This window comes from Macrotis lagotis, chromosome X, assembly GCF_037893015.1.
Source record: "Macrotis lagotis isolate mMagLag1 chromosome X, bilby.v1.9.chrom.fasta, whole genome shotgun sequence".
Lineage (NCBI taxonomy): Eukaryota > Metazoa > Chordata > Mammalia > Peramelemorphia > Peramelidae > Macrotis > Macrotis lagotis.
Window position 1 is genome coordinate 86,160,736 of NC_133666.1, and position 15,872 is coordinate 86,176,607.

The window sequence follows — 15,872 nt, forward strand, 5'->3', positions numbered from 1 at the left end:
CTCAAGCCTTTGAGGATTTTTCCAGCTATATTCAGAGATATTTCTAGGGCCCTGCAAGTTTTCATTTCTTCTGAGGTCTTACAAGAAGCTCCCATGGACTGTGTTCTGGTCTCTGGGTCACTTCAAACACTCCTCTCTGCCCTGGAACTGGAGGGAAAGTCCCTGATCCTCTTTGGCAGTGAGCTCTGTTGTGTTTCTGCTCCTCTGGCAATAGGGGCCCCAGACTGTGACTTGAATCTGAGTATGGGCAAAGCAGTAGTCCTGCTTCAGGGATAGCAAAAAGATTCCTGTAATTTCCATCTGATCCCCTAACTGCCCTTTCACTGAGAGTTCCAGAAGCAGGTTCTTCTGTTCATTCAGTAGCTCCTGAGGCTTGCTCTTCCCCTGATGGGGTCAGATCTGGGCTGTTGAGGCCTATGATGGACTGTATTCTACTCTTATCCTGTCTAACAGACTTTTCCTGCTGACCTTCCAAATTGTCATTTGCAGCCTCTGAGCTAAGAAGTCTGGAAACCACCACTGCTTTCAGTGACCTCTTCTCCTGAGGTCTTGTTCCTGGATGGTTGGGGTGGTTCACTCTGACTTGGTGCTCTTTTTTTTCCTTTCTTACCCTGGCATAGCAGACTCTTCCTGCTGATCTTTCAAGTTTTCTTACATTGGAAGATTGCCTCACTCAGTCTTTGTATGGGTTCAGGCAATGTAGAATTTTGTTAGAGTTTTTATTCTAAGATATTTGGAGTGTTTTAGGTGATACTTGAATGAGACCCTGCTTTTACTTCAGCATCTGGATTAAAAGAAATTTTAAAAAAGAGAAAGACGTTTTAAGTAGATCATTTATTCATTCTAAATAATTTTATTGGGTATAAATGTTGTATAAAAAAGGACAGTAAAATAAAACCCTAAAAACCTCTTATCTTATAGACACTATCAAATGGATTTAGTTGAGATTAGTGAAATTTTTTGCTTGCAAAAAAATCCCTACAATATTACTGTATCTCACAAGCTAATTGAAGGTACATTCATATATTTCTTTTATTTAGTAAAGAAAGTTCTTCATATTTCTATTAATAAAAATGAATATTGAACATGAAAAAATAGGCAAAGTCTTCATTATAGAGAGCATTTAGGGAAAGAACATCTATTTCCAGGTCATCTGGAAATATACATATACAATGAAATGAGAATTTAGTGAAAAATAAAAATAATAATCTCCTTCATTTCAGAATGATATGGATTGAGAACCAAATTTACAGGTCTTAAATGATGACTAGAACACTGAATATTTAGACTTCCATGCACTTGTCGGGTGGGAGTGCTGGTAGTAGTGCAGAGTAGATAAATAGGAATTTATTTCCACCATTTTAAAAAACAAGAAAAAATTAAACTTTTCTAATGAAATCATACCTAAATCCTAATTTATTGTTTAGTATGCATTGGTGATAGAAAAATAAAAAAAATCTGACATTCTTGACCACAAAAGACCCAAGATTAATGTAAAAATACTCTCAATGTTATGTCTACCCAAATTAATACCATCATCCCCAAAAACTGGTAAAGGAAAAGCAGTGTAATCTTCTCTCATTGCTTCATTGATAAAAATAGCAATTGATTGTAGCATTTGTGATAATGATTATTCAGTTCAGGGTTTCATTACTACATAGATTTATAAGGGGACAATATTTGTTTCACACTTAGTATATGCAGAAGATCCAGGTGTTTTTTTAATGAAGCAATAAAAGAGATGAAAGTAAATAAACCAAGAAGATTTTGAGAAGGTTTTTCTTTAGATTTGAGAATCTCATTTCTATTAAGATTCCTGGAAACCTGGACTTCCAGTTGATAAGGCAAGCTAGGGGAAGCTAGGTACAGAGCCCTGGCCCTGAAGTCAGTAGGAGGATGGAAATTCGAATCTGATCTCCTGAAACTAACTAGTTGTGTGACCTTGGACAAGTCACTTTACCTCTTTACCTTGATTTCCTTGCATCTAGTGTCACCTCCAGTCATCCTTATTCATGTCTGACCACTGCACCAAGTTGGTCATGGAGGAAAAAATGATGCTGGTGACTTAGTACAAACCCCCCTCACTCAAGTTAATTCATGTGCTTGTCATGGCATCACCTCCCTGATGTCATGGTCTTCTTCGAGAATGAAGAACAAATATCATCATCATCATCATCAGCTTAATCATCATCAAAGCAGGCTACTTGGTGGTAAGCTACAGCTCAGAAGGTAGAATTCCTGGCATGGCAATAAGTCCCATCTCTGAGTGTAAGAATTAATAATCATTTGTGAAGCCAGATTTCTTGAACAGTTCTTCCATTTCAAACTTAGAATATCTGAGTCTGATGGAAATAAATATGTTAGAGTCTTGAGCTGGATGAGGCTGGAGAAACAGGAATGTTAGTTGAATGATTGATAATCAAAAAAATAGAGATGTTTAAGGCCAATGAAGGAAATTATCCTAACAAATAGGATTTTAGAACAGACATTGTCAGTCTGGAAGAAGCCTTGGTAAAGAGAATGAGAGACTGAGGAGGGACTTTAGAAGTGGAACATCTGATTCAGGAGAGAACATAAAATGTCAGGACTGAAATACATTAAAATAGTCCATATATCAAGCACGGGAGAGTCCTAGGGGCCTCAGAACTGAAAATAACAGTAATTCTAGGATTAATCTCATGGTGAAAATATTGACCATATTTGGCCAACAAAAATAGCGCAATTCCAAGATATCCGTACAAGAAAACCTATAAAATTCTCTGCCATTGCTTCATTGATAAAGATAACTATTGATAGTAATGTTTGTGCTAATGAATATAATGGAGCACTAAAATATGATGATGCATCTTAAGAAAGTTAAGGGGAGGAGATTTCTGTTTGGAAATCAGTATATGGGTAAGACAACAGTGTTTTTTTGAAAATAAAACAATATATTAAACTTAAGCATAAAAAAGTCCCAACTAGAACTTTGATTGGGGCTTCTTTGGATATGAGAAGCTCCTTTATATGAAGGTTCTTATAAAACTGAAAGTTTCTACTTCCAAGTACCATTGAAGTAGACAATTGGTGGTAGTGAAGAGCTTAGAAGATGAAATTTCCCACTAAGTAAGTCCCACCTCCAAATGGAAATTTTAGGAATAGATTGTGAAGCCAAAATCCCTGACCAGATAATTAGACTCTGAAGTTAGAATCACTAACCTTGATGTAATTATCCAATCTAGAATCCTGAGCTGGAAGAGGCTAACCCAGGACTCTCAATTGGGGAGACTGACTAGAAGAGAGAGTGGGAAATATTCAGAGACTGGTAAAGAAAATTATCTAAAGAAATGGAATTATAGAATAGATAGTGTCAGGAGACATGAAGATGAGAATAACAGATTGAGGATAATCTTGAGATGAAAAGTTATCTGATTCAGGAGACAACAGAAAACATCAGAATTTGAGTGACTTTCAATTTTCTATGTGCTATAGCCTGGAAGGCTCTGAAAAATCTACATGAAAAAACTTTCAGATAACAAATGTCATCAGTTTTAGGGATTATTATAAATATATGCTTAATGGACAAAAATATTTTTCACTTCTAGGGAAATCGAGAAAGGAGGAGAATTTAGAATTTCAGGATGAGGTTAATCATTCATTTCAATTTACTTTGCTTTATATCCTTGTTAAACTAAAAAAATTCACACAATACAATAAAAAGTTTGCAGAAAGTACCAATAATATTCTGGCTATGAAAAAAATTCTCAGTTAAGGTAATATGAAAGTCCTGGAAACAAATGTGATTTACGAAGATCCTTTTTGATAAAGAATATTATTTATATTATTATTGAAAATGAATATAGAATATTTTGAATAACAACAATAAAAAACCCAGGTTCTAATTCCCAAAGTTTCATAATGAGCAGAACTAATATTTCTAGATGATTATATTTTTATGTCTTTAGGAATAGTGCAAGAAAAATACTTTTATAAAAGATTCTAAAAATTAACTTCATAAATCTTAGCATGCTGTTTCTTTGGAACCAAAAATCTTGCATCTTAGAATATTCTTAGCAGGCTGAATGGCTGGGTTTTCAGCTCTCATTCAAGGCTACTTGAAGGCTTGGTATTTCCAAAGTGGGTCTACATTCCACCTCTCAGCATCCTTCTTTGGAGCAGAGACAAGAAAGCAAAGTAAAGCAAAAATATAAAAGGACAGGCCTTTATGTGCCAACTACTCAATGTAAAAGTTGGAAGCTATCAGGGAACATAAATAAGAATTTGCTCTGGAATGTGATATAGATAGATAGATAGATAGATAGATAGATAGATAGATAGATAGATACATATAGATATACATATAGATATACATAAATACACATATAGATATAGATAGATAGATAAATGCAAAATAACATAAATAGTAAATATTTATTTTCATATATGTTCTAAGTGAGCCAAAAATATTCACCAGTTGAAGGGAAATTAAAAAATAAAGAAGAGGAAAATTCTGCCTAAGATTTCAATCTTTTCTGGCAATTTAATATTCTGTAGTTAAGGACATCTTGAAACAAATCAAAAATTCATAACTATACAACTGAAAAGGTGAAGGAAAAGTACTGAATAGTTTTTGGCAAAGTAAAAAAGATTTCTAACTGGAAACAATTTGACACCAAAACAAGTTTTGGAAATCTGTACATATACGATGCATATGTATTATAATTATTATGCAATAATAATTAAAATTAAAATTCTTAGAAAACACAAGAGGGTATAGCCTTTAAATGAAAAATATCAGTTCTTGGTAACACCATAAAGAACTGAATATATTTGCTTTCTAGGACCTTTCAACGATATATGTTGCAGGGGTCCTGGAGCTAAGAATACCGAATGTTCTAAGGACTACATCTTGTGTGTAAATGACCAGACAATGAATGAATAGGTTTGAGATAATATTAGATGAGAATGGCTCATGTAATATAAAATATACAAGCTTGAAGGAAATTTTAATTCAGCCAGATGAGAATGTAAAATCTGCAAGACTATAATTGTGAAAGCCTAATGAAGAGATAATGGAATATGTACAGGCTCTGGAAATGTACATACTCAGAAATAGGAGGATTTGAGCACACATAGTGTCAGACCTGGGAGTTTCCATGGAGATGAAAATGAAAGAACTTAAAATGTCTGTAGAAGAGAAGACCTCACAGCAAAGAGATCTTGTCAGATCTGCAGTGTAGTCTAAACCCACAAATGTTGTCTAGGTGGAGTAGTTCAGAGAACAGAAATAATCTCCTGGGTAAGGGGCCTTCTAATACAAAATGTTATACATTTCAAGGATTACTTTAAATATATACTTAGCAAACAAAATCATCTTCTAATTCTAGGTAAATGAAGGAGAGAAGGGAATTTAGAATTTCTGGATGATATATTTATTTAAACTACTTAGAATTAAACCATGGTGAAGCTTAAAAAGAAAAAAAATCGATTCATATCTACCACACTTGCAAAAGTGTTTGGCTCAAGTACTAATTATTTTTGGGTTATATTAAAAAAATCCCAGACAAGTTAATATACCAGCACCCTGTAACAAATGAAATTCAATGAAGATCCTCCGTCACAAACAATTGCCCCTGGTATTATTATTATTACTGATAATAAATCTGATTTATTTTTGAATAAAAATTAGCTCTGTTAATTCCTGAAGTATCATTAAAGACAAAATTAATATTTCTTGGTCATGATATCAGTAAGTCATTACTTAAGTACATATATTTTTAAAGTGAAATTTATGTATGAAAGGATGGGATTTTCTTGAAACCCACAGCTCTGAAAGTCCTTAGCACCCCTAATGCCCAAGTTGCTAGTTCACATCTAACAGCTATTGTTGCATGTATTTAAAATTTGACTTACCATATTTCCTACCAAGGTGTAAATCTAACTTGGAATATCCCATTTTCTAGGCAGGATAGAAGAGTAAAGTCAAACCTTAAAACTCAAAGAGGTAATATACTATGCAATGTGACAGCTGGGAGCTCTGTGAGAGCATTAATCAGAATCTGCTCTGGTATGGACCTTAGATTGAAAAATATCATAAAAGCAAAAGATTAATTTTCTTAAATTTTCTTGTTGAGCCAAATATTGGCTAACTCAAACAATTTGAAGAATAGAAGGGAGATTTTGCCAAGGAGATCAATACATTCTTGCAATTTAATTTACATTCTGCCCATTCACAGCTTCACTGTCAAAAGAATTTGGGGAAAGTCAAGTTTATTGTAAGCCAAATAACAATAGCTACAACAATAACAACAAAATGAACAACAACCCCAAATTGAAAACTCTTGGACACCAAAATGAATTTAATTTCCTGTAGGTCCTCTTTGTTCAAACTGTTAGTATTATGACTATGAATGAAATTGAGTGCAGAGAACATTTGGGCTACAAAAGGAAATTCTAGCATACTAAGGACTTAAAAGAGACACAGGTGAGATTTGCATATTTAAATATAGGTAAGATGTATGTTCAGTGCAATAAGTATCCAGTAAAAACTCAAAAGGGAAAACCTTTACAGTCTATATGAGAGTATGACTTTAGATCCAAAATATCAGTTCTTGGTAGCCCCTTGGCACATTGACTTTTAGGGCTCCTTTTGGAACCTTTATCCCAGGGAAGGGAAAAGGCTTGTCTCTGAAGAGATTATAAGTGAAATGCTGAGAATGAATATTAGGTAGGACATGGCTCCTGGAACATAGAATATATGACTTTGAGGAAAATTTGGAATTCAGGATCATGAGATGGCTGATGCTACAGAAACTGCAAGGTCAGACTTATGAGCATTTAGAGAAGATAAAGTGTGTGTGTGGGGGTAAATAGAGTCTAGGAATGGACATTTTCAGAAGCAGAAAGATTTAAGCACACAGAGTATCAGACCTGGGACTTGTCATGGAGACAAAAATGAGAGGCTGTCAGAGTTCATAAAAGGATTATGAGAACAAAGAGAGTTCTTTAGGCTGGAAAGGTCAGAACTTGCAGTGTCCTCAAAACCACTATAGGTCAGAAGGTTCAGAGAACATAAATCGTCTGCTGGGACATGGGCCATAGAGTGGAAAAGCCATACAAATGACACGGAATTATTTTCACAAACATATAGCCTCAGCCTTTAAGATCCTGAGTTTCGAAACCTATGAACTTTTGCCTAAATTCTGCTCCTGAGTTTCTGCCTGGTCAGCTCTCTAAGTTTCGGCCTGGTCATCTATCGGACCATGCAATGGGGAACCTCCCCGAGCACCTGCATTCAATTATAACATGCCACACTATCTCAAGACAACCAGCAGATGCTTGGAAATCCCCTACTGAACCATATATAAGGTCTCTCCTCACTTTACTTGGGATTCCAGGATCCTAGCCATGTCCTAGGACGGAACCCTATCTCAAGCTAGTTTAATAAACCCTTGCTATTGCATCTCCATCATGTCAAGTGGCTCTATTCCGTAACTGGGGACTTTTCTCAGACCTTAACAAGCTCAAATATTACCCATTTTCCAGAAATTTAAAAGACACAAATGCAATTTTTGGTAGAAAATAATTTTTCTTTTCTTTCTTTTACTAAATTAAATATTTTATTTTTCTCCATTTACCTGTAAAACCAAGCTTCAGTATTCAATTTTAAAAACTTGAATTCTGAATTCTTTCCCCTCTTCTCACCTCAACTTCCCTCAATGAGCCAAAAGGTTTTTTTGACACAGGTTAAAATGTATAGTAAAAAAAACATTGCCCAAATAGTCATGATGTAAAAGAAAACATAACCCCCCCAAAAAAAAGTCTCAAAAAAAATAAAGGCAAGTCCTTCACAGTTGATCATCCTATAGCATTACTGTTACATTGTATATATTACAGTTCCCATTGTTTCTGCCCATGCAAGTTTTAATTTTTACTGAGAGTATCCTGTTCATCATTTCTTGGAATAGCATTGCATCTTAATCACATACTACAAATTGTTCAGTCATTCCCCAACTGATTTTCTCAATTTCCAGTTCCCTGCTGCAAGAAATGAGCTGCTTATATACATAGGCCCTTGTCTCTCCTGTTTTTCTTCTCTTCTGAAATATAGGCCTGGAAATAGTATTCCCAGATCAAAAAGTAGGTATAGTTTTATAGACTCTGGCACATAATTTCAAATTGCTCTACAGAATTGTTGAGTTCATTCACAATGTCTCAACTTTATTACAAATGCTCCAACACCTGTCACCCTCCCCTTCCATAATGCCACTAATCAATCCAATAGGTATAAGGCATTATCTCAGAATTGCTTCAAGTTACAAATATCCTTATCTGAAAACTGTTCATATTCTTTGTTCATTGATCAATGGGGGAATGGCTCCCATCATTATAAATTCAACTCAGTTCTCTATGTTTGAGAAAGTAAAGTCTTTATTAGAAAACTTTCTTCAATGTTTTTCCCCAGTTGCTATTGTTATCTATATTTCCCTGCTTTCTATTCCCCCATCCCCATTTATTCTATTCTTGCTCTCATTTCACTTATTCCTTCATCAGGTGTTTTACATCTGACTACTCCCTTGTACTGTCTTCTTTCCCGTCCAACATCTATGCCCCCTACACCTCCCTGTTCCCCATCCCTTTCTTCTACTACCTTCTTCTAGAGTAAGATATTTCTATGACCAATTGAGTGCATATATTACTCTCTCTCTGAGTCACTTCTAATGAGAGTAAAACTCACTCATTCTCCCTCACCTCCCCCTTCTTCCACTCCATTACAAAAGCTTTTTCTTGCCTCTTTTATGTGAAATAATTTGTCATTCTACATTCCTCTTTCCCTTTCTCCTTGCACATTTTCTCTCACCCATTAACTACATCTCTTTAATATATTATTTTCCCTCAAATTTAAATCCAACCTGTGTCATGTTGAAATATGCTCCTTCTAACTGTCCTAATAAATGAGAAAGTTCATATGAGTTATCATTATGATCTTCCTATGCAAGAATATATGCACCCACCTTACACCTCTCAGACTAGCCAGTATGACCAGAAGGGATAATGATCATTATTGGAAGGGTTGTGGAAAATTTGGGACACCATTACATTGTTGGTAGAGCTGTGAACTCATCCAACCTTTCTGGAGAGCAATTTGGAAATATGCCCAAATGTGCATACCCTTTGATCCAGCAATACAACTACTGGGTCTATACCCTGAGGAGATGGGTAAAAACATCACTTGTACAAAATTATTCATAGCAGCCCTGTTTTTGGTGGCAAAGAATTGGAAATTAAGTAAATGTCCTTCAACTGGGGAATGGCTTAGCAAACTGTGGTATATGTATGTCATGGAGCATTAGAATTCTATTAGGAAACAAGGAGGGATGGGAATTCAGAGAAGCCTGGATGGATTTGCATGAACTGATGATGAGTGAGATGAGCAGAACCAGAAGAACACTGCACACTCTAACAGCAACATGGGGGGGTGATGATCAACCTTGATGGACTTGCTCATTCCATCAGTGCAACAATCAAGGACAATTTGGAGCTGTCTGCAATGGTGAATATCATCTGTATTCAGAGAAATAACTGTAGAGTTTGAACAAAGACCAAGGACTATTACCCTTAATTTAGAAAAAATTTCTATCTTATTGTCTGATATTGATATCTCTTATACTTTATGTATCTTCCTTAAGGATATGATTTCTCTCTCATCATATTCAATTTAAATCAATGTAAACCCTGGAAACAATGTAAAGACTGGCAAATTGCCTTCTGTGGGGGGTGGGGGAGTGAAGTAAGATTAAGGAAAAAATTGTAAAGCTCAAAATAAATAAAATCTTTAAAAGTACTAATAATAGGGCGGCTAGGTGGCACAGTGGATAAAGCACCGGCCCTGGAGTCAGGAGTACCTGGGTTCAAATCCGGTCTCAGACACTTAATAATTGCCTAGCTGTGTGGCCTTGGGCAAGCCACTTAACCCCATTTGCCTTGCAAAAAAAGTACTAATAATAATAATACAAAAAGAACATATACAGTTCCACATCATTAAGTCCCTTATGATTTGCCTGTGCTTTTCACATTTTATGCATCCCTTGGGTCTTATATTTGAAGATCAAATTTTCTTTTTATCTCTGGCTGTTTCATCAGGAAAGTTTTAAAGTCCCCCTTTTCATTGAATGTATATTGTTTCCCCAAAAGATTATGTTAATTTTAATGTGTAGTGGATTCTAAGTTGTAATCCAAAATCTTTTGCATTCTGGAATATCCTGTTCTAAGCCCATGATCCCTTAATATGGAAGCTGCTAATTCTTGTGTTCCCCTGACTGTTGGTCCACAATAATTGAACAGATTCTTTCAATTTCTATTTTACCCTCTGCTTTTAGGATATAATGGCAATTTTCTTGTATAATTTCTTGAAAAATAATTTCTATGCTCTTTTGTACCTTGATTTCTGACAAAGTCATCAGCTTCCCTTTGTTCCCATTGTATATTGTAAGGAAGTATTTTCTTCAGTGAGATCTTGTATCTCCTTTTCCATTTGGGCAGTTCTTCTTTTTAAGGCATTCTTAGCCTCATTGACTTTTTGGACCTCTTTTTTCATTTGGACCAAACTGCTTGTCTTTTTGTTTTTGTTTTTGTTTTTTAATGTTTTTGCAAGGCAAATGGGGTTAAGTGGCATGCCCAAGGCCACACAGCTAGGTAATTATCAAGTGTCTGAGGCTGGATTTGAACTCAGCTACTCCTGACTCCAGGTTTGGTGCTCTATCTACTGCACCACCAACTGCCCCCCCCCCCACCAAAATCTGGTTTTTAACAATGTTATTTTCTTCAATATTTTTGGTATCTCCTTCACCAAGCATCTGATATGATTTTCTGATATGATATATCTCTCATTTCTCTTTCAAATTTTTCCTCTACCTCACTTGATTTTCAGATTCCTGTTTGAGCTCTTCCATATCCTGAGCCCAATTCATATTTTTCTTGGAGGCTTTAGATGTAGATACCTTGACTTTATTGTTTTGATCTCCTGTAGTAAGCGTCTATAGTCAAAAATTTTTCTTCTGTTGCTTGGTCATTTCACCAGCCTATCACTTGGTTTTAACTCTTAGTTAATGTGGGACACTGCTACCAGAATAGTGGACACACTGCCAAAGATTTCCAGGATTTTTTCAGCTGTTTTCAGAGATACCTCCAGGGACTTGCAAGATCTCAATTCCTACAAGGTCTTTTGAGAGGCTATGACTAATCTCCCTGTGCTCTGGGCTTTGGGTAGCCACAAGAACTACTTTCTGCCCTGGAACTCTAAATAGGGTCCACACTCTATTGGGGCCATAAGCTCTGTTGTGCTTCTGATCCTCTTCCTATTATTGGGAGGCAAGACTATGAACATATCTAAGTGTGTACAAAGCAACAGAATCCTACAAAGAGACCTCCATAATCCCCTTCTGACCCTCTTACCATCTCTGGGTTGTGAGTCACAGAAGTAGCTACTGCTGCTGATTCAATGTCTTCTGAGGCCTAGGGTATATATTTGAATACTGTGCCCTGGGCTCTCTTGCTGGGATGTTTCAGAGTTTTCCTGCTGACCTTCCAAGTTGTCCTTGGCAATCCCTGGACTGAAATGTCTGGAAACCACTCTGCCATTGAGCCAGGAACCCTGTGTTCTGTTTCTGGATGGTTAAACCTTGTTCACTTAAGTTCCACCTGTCTAGCTTTATGTGCCAATGTTGTTCTTTGCATACCTTTCTCACTTCAGTGGAGCAGACCCTTCCCCCATATCTTCCAAGTTTTCTTGGGCTGGAAAACTGTTTCATTCAGTCTTTTTGTGGGCTCTACCACTCTAGAATTTGGTTAGTGTCGTTATGTAAAGGTATCTGATAAAAACTCTCCCATCAATAAAAACTATTGGGAAAATTTGAAGTTAGTATGGAAAAAACTTAGATTAGACCAACACCTCATGCCTTATACCAAGATAAGATCAAAATTAATACAAGGTTTAGACATAAGAAACAGCACTATAAGCAAACTAGCAGATCAAGGAGTAATTTACCTACCATATGTATGGAAAGAGAAGCAATTTATGACTAAGGAAAAGATGGAGAACATCATTAAAAACAAACTAGATACTTTTGAATACATTAAATTAAAAAGCTTTAGCACAAACAAACTACTGTAACCAAGATCCAAAGAAATGTAGTATATTGGGAAACATGTTTACAACCAGTATTTCTGATAAAGGACTCATTTCTAAAATATACAGAGAATTGAGTCAAATTTTCAAAAAAAAAAGCCATTCCCCATTTGACAAATGGTCAAAGGATATGCAAAGGCAATTTACAGATGAGAAAATCAAAGTGATCCATAATCATATGAAAAATTAAATTGCTCTAAATCATTACTTAGATAAATTCAAATTAAAACATCTCTAAGGTACCACCTCCCACCTCTCAGATTGGTCAATATGACCAGAAAGGACAATGATCAATGTTGGAAGGGATGTGGGAAATCTGGTACACTAATACATTGTTGGTAGTACTGTGAACTCATCCAACCTTTCTGGAGAACAATTTGGAATTGCACCCAAAGGCCAATAAATATGTGCATAGTCTTTGACCCAGCAATATCACCTACTGGGTCTATACCTGAAGAGATTACAAAAAAGGGTTAAAACATCACTTGTACAAAAATATTCACAGCAGCCCTGTTTGTGGTGGCAAAGAATTGGGAATTAAGTAAATGTCCTTCAATTGGGGAATGGCTTAACATACTGTGGTATATGTATGTCATGGAACACTATTGTTCTATTAGAAACCAGGAGGGCTGGGAATTCATGGATGTCTGGAAGGATTTTCATGAACCTATGCTGAGTGAGATAAGCAGAACCATAAAAACATTGTATACTCCAACAGCAACATGTGGGTGAGATCAACCTTGATGGACTTGTTCATTCCATCAGTGCAACAATAAGGGACAATTTTGCGCTATCTGTGATGGAGAATACCATCTGTATCTGGAGAAAGAATTGTGGAATTTAAACCAAGACTAAAGATTATTGCCTTTAACTTATGGAAAAAACTGTTTTCTTATTATGTAATATTGCTGTCTTATACTTTATTTTTCTTCCTTAAGGTTATGTTTTCTCTCTCATCAACTTCAATTTAGATCAATGTATACCATGGAAATGATGTAAAGACTAACAAAATGCCTTCTGTGGGACTGGGGGGAGGGAAGCAAGATTAGTGGAAAAATTATAAAATTCAAAATAAATAAAATGTTTCTAAAAGATTAATAAATACAGGTATCTGGAATGCTTTGGGGGAGAGCTTGAATGGGTTATTGCTTTTACTCAGCCATCAGTAAGACTCATGGACATTACAATTATAATTCAAGCAAAAAAATAAAATTGATATCTTCCAACAATTTCATGATATTACTTTAGAATCAACCTGTCTGTATTGTGTGTTCCCTGGAATTGTAAATTTCTAGGTTTCCAAACACCTTTCATTTAGGTAAAGAATTTCTAAGCCAGGAAGTAAAAACTGCTTCTAAATCTCCCAATGGGGAATGAAAAGTGAAGCCAAAATAATAAAAATGCTTGACCTTCTTTTTCAAAGAAAAGCATGACATCAGGGTGGGGCGATGATACCATGACAAACACATGAATTAGTTCTGAGTGAGGGGAAGCATCACTTTCTCCACCAGAGTCATCTGGGTCCAGTGGCTATATATGAATCAGGATGACTGAAGATTATGCTGGATGTGGTGCAACCAGAGTTAAATGATTTGCCCAAGATTACATAGCCATTAAGTGGCAAGTGTCTGAGGCTGGATTTAAACTCCCATCCCATCTAAAGCCGGTGCTCTATCTACTGTACCACCTAGTTACCTGAGGCCAGAATAGGTAATAATGAAGAGCACTGAAACCTAGACTGTGTGATCTTGAGGGATATTTTGTACATAGAATCTTGTGTCTGATTAGATTTTCAAATCTATAATGTCATGATTCAGAGGGACTATAAATGGAAGAGTGAGAGATATTCAGGAAATCAGAATGGAAATGGCAGAAACAGGGAATTTTTCACATAGCATGAAATGGCCTTGACCAAGAGAATGAAGCAAGTGAGAGAGCACTTTTAAGAAGGGATAATAGAGAAAAGAGTAATCTGAAAATCCCCAAGGGCAGCTTCTGGTATTTCCTGAAAACCACTATGCTTTAGCAATAGGTGATCTCAGAGAATAGAAATGATCAGTTCTCAATGGTCTTAGCATGGAAAATAAATGGAGATAATGTCTTTACAGATATATTCTTAGTTGATCCAAATAGAGCCTTGTTGCCTGGTATATGTGAATTTTTCTTAAATGATTAAATATAAATTCCTATTTGAATTTTATTATACATTGTTGATATAGAAAGAAAAAATGTCACATTCTTAACCACAGAGCCTTTAACATAAGATGAAAGCAGTATGTTTTATTGCTACTGAAAGCATCATGCAAACCCCAAATATCTGTAGACAAGTACCAGTCATCCTCTGCAGTTATTTCATTACTACATAATTATTGATAGAAATGTTAGTGATAACAGATATTCAGTATTATTGGCCATTAAAATGGCATTATGTAATAAGAATTTATAAGGGGATATAACTTGTTTAGAAATCAGAATATATTTAAAGACTCAAGTACAATGGTAAAATAAAAGATTAAAATAAATTGAAACCAAAAACCACAAACTAACCCTAATGATCTTAAGAGGTATTCCTTTAGACATGAGAATCTTATATCTGTTAAGCTCCCTCCTTAAAACCTGAATGTCTGGTTTTTCAGATACCATCCCAGCTAGGTTATTTATTCATAAGATGGAATTTAAAATAAAGAATTTCCCATCATGTCAATAAGTCCTTCAAATCAACCAGTTAAGAAATAATTGTGAAGACAGAAGGCATGAATAAGCTTAGAACTTTTATAGAATGTCAGATATACATAATTATAGAAGTGTACATATATATATATATATATATATATATGCATTCCAGAAAATAACCTGCACATAATCATAAAATATGCAATTCTAGCATCCAAAGATTCTGAATGAAGTTGTAGAAATAAGGATGACATTTTGGGAAGGACCAAAAGAAAGAGTTTGGGAGATGGGCAGAGGAAATTGTCTAAAAAAATGAGATTTTTAGAAGAGACAATGTCATATGAGGGAGGCACCACAGAAAAGAGAATAATTAGAGCAGCTAGGTGGTAGAATATACAGAGCATTAGCCCAGGAATCAGGAGAACATGAGTTCAAATGTGACTTCACACACTTAATATTTGCCTAGCTGTGTAACCTTTGGCAAGTCACTTAACCCCATTGCCTTAAATAAAAAGAAAAATTAAGCATTTCTGATCAAGATGGTAGAGAGAAGACTGGCACTGTGCTAAAGTCTCCTGCATTCCTTCAGAACTAATATGAATCAAGCCTCAACAAAAATTACATCAACATAACCCAAAGAAAGAAACTAGTAGAATTACATCTACCAACAAAGTCTTCCTCTGAGGATTGAAGGTGAGCCATAGTCAGAAAGCAGAGAGCCAGTGGGGGTGGGGTGAGTTATGAACTAACCTAAGATCAGTCATGGAGGCTTTGACTGTGGGTGTCATGGTCCAAGTACTAACTTAGCCACAGAAACTTTAATTACTTGAGTGGCAGTCTAGGAATCTCCAGCAGGACTGGAGGGTGAGCTCCTGCACAGAGAGTTACAGATTGTGACTGGACATCTATATGCTCTACTCGGCTAGTTTGGAGGACCTTGGGCTCCATACTTTGATTTCAATGGAACCCTCTTCCCAGAAAAAAATACCAAAACAGCCTCCCCATCCCCAAGCTCAGACCTGGACAGCAGAGC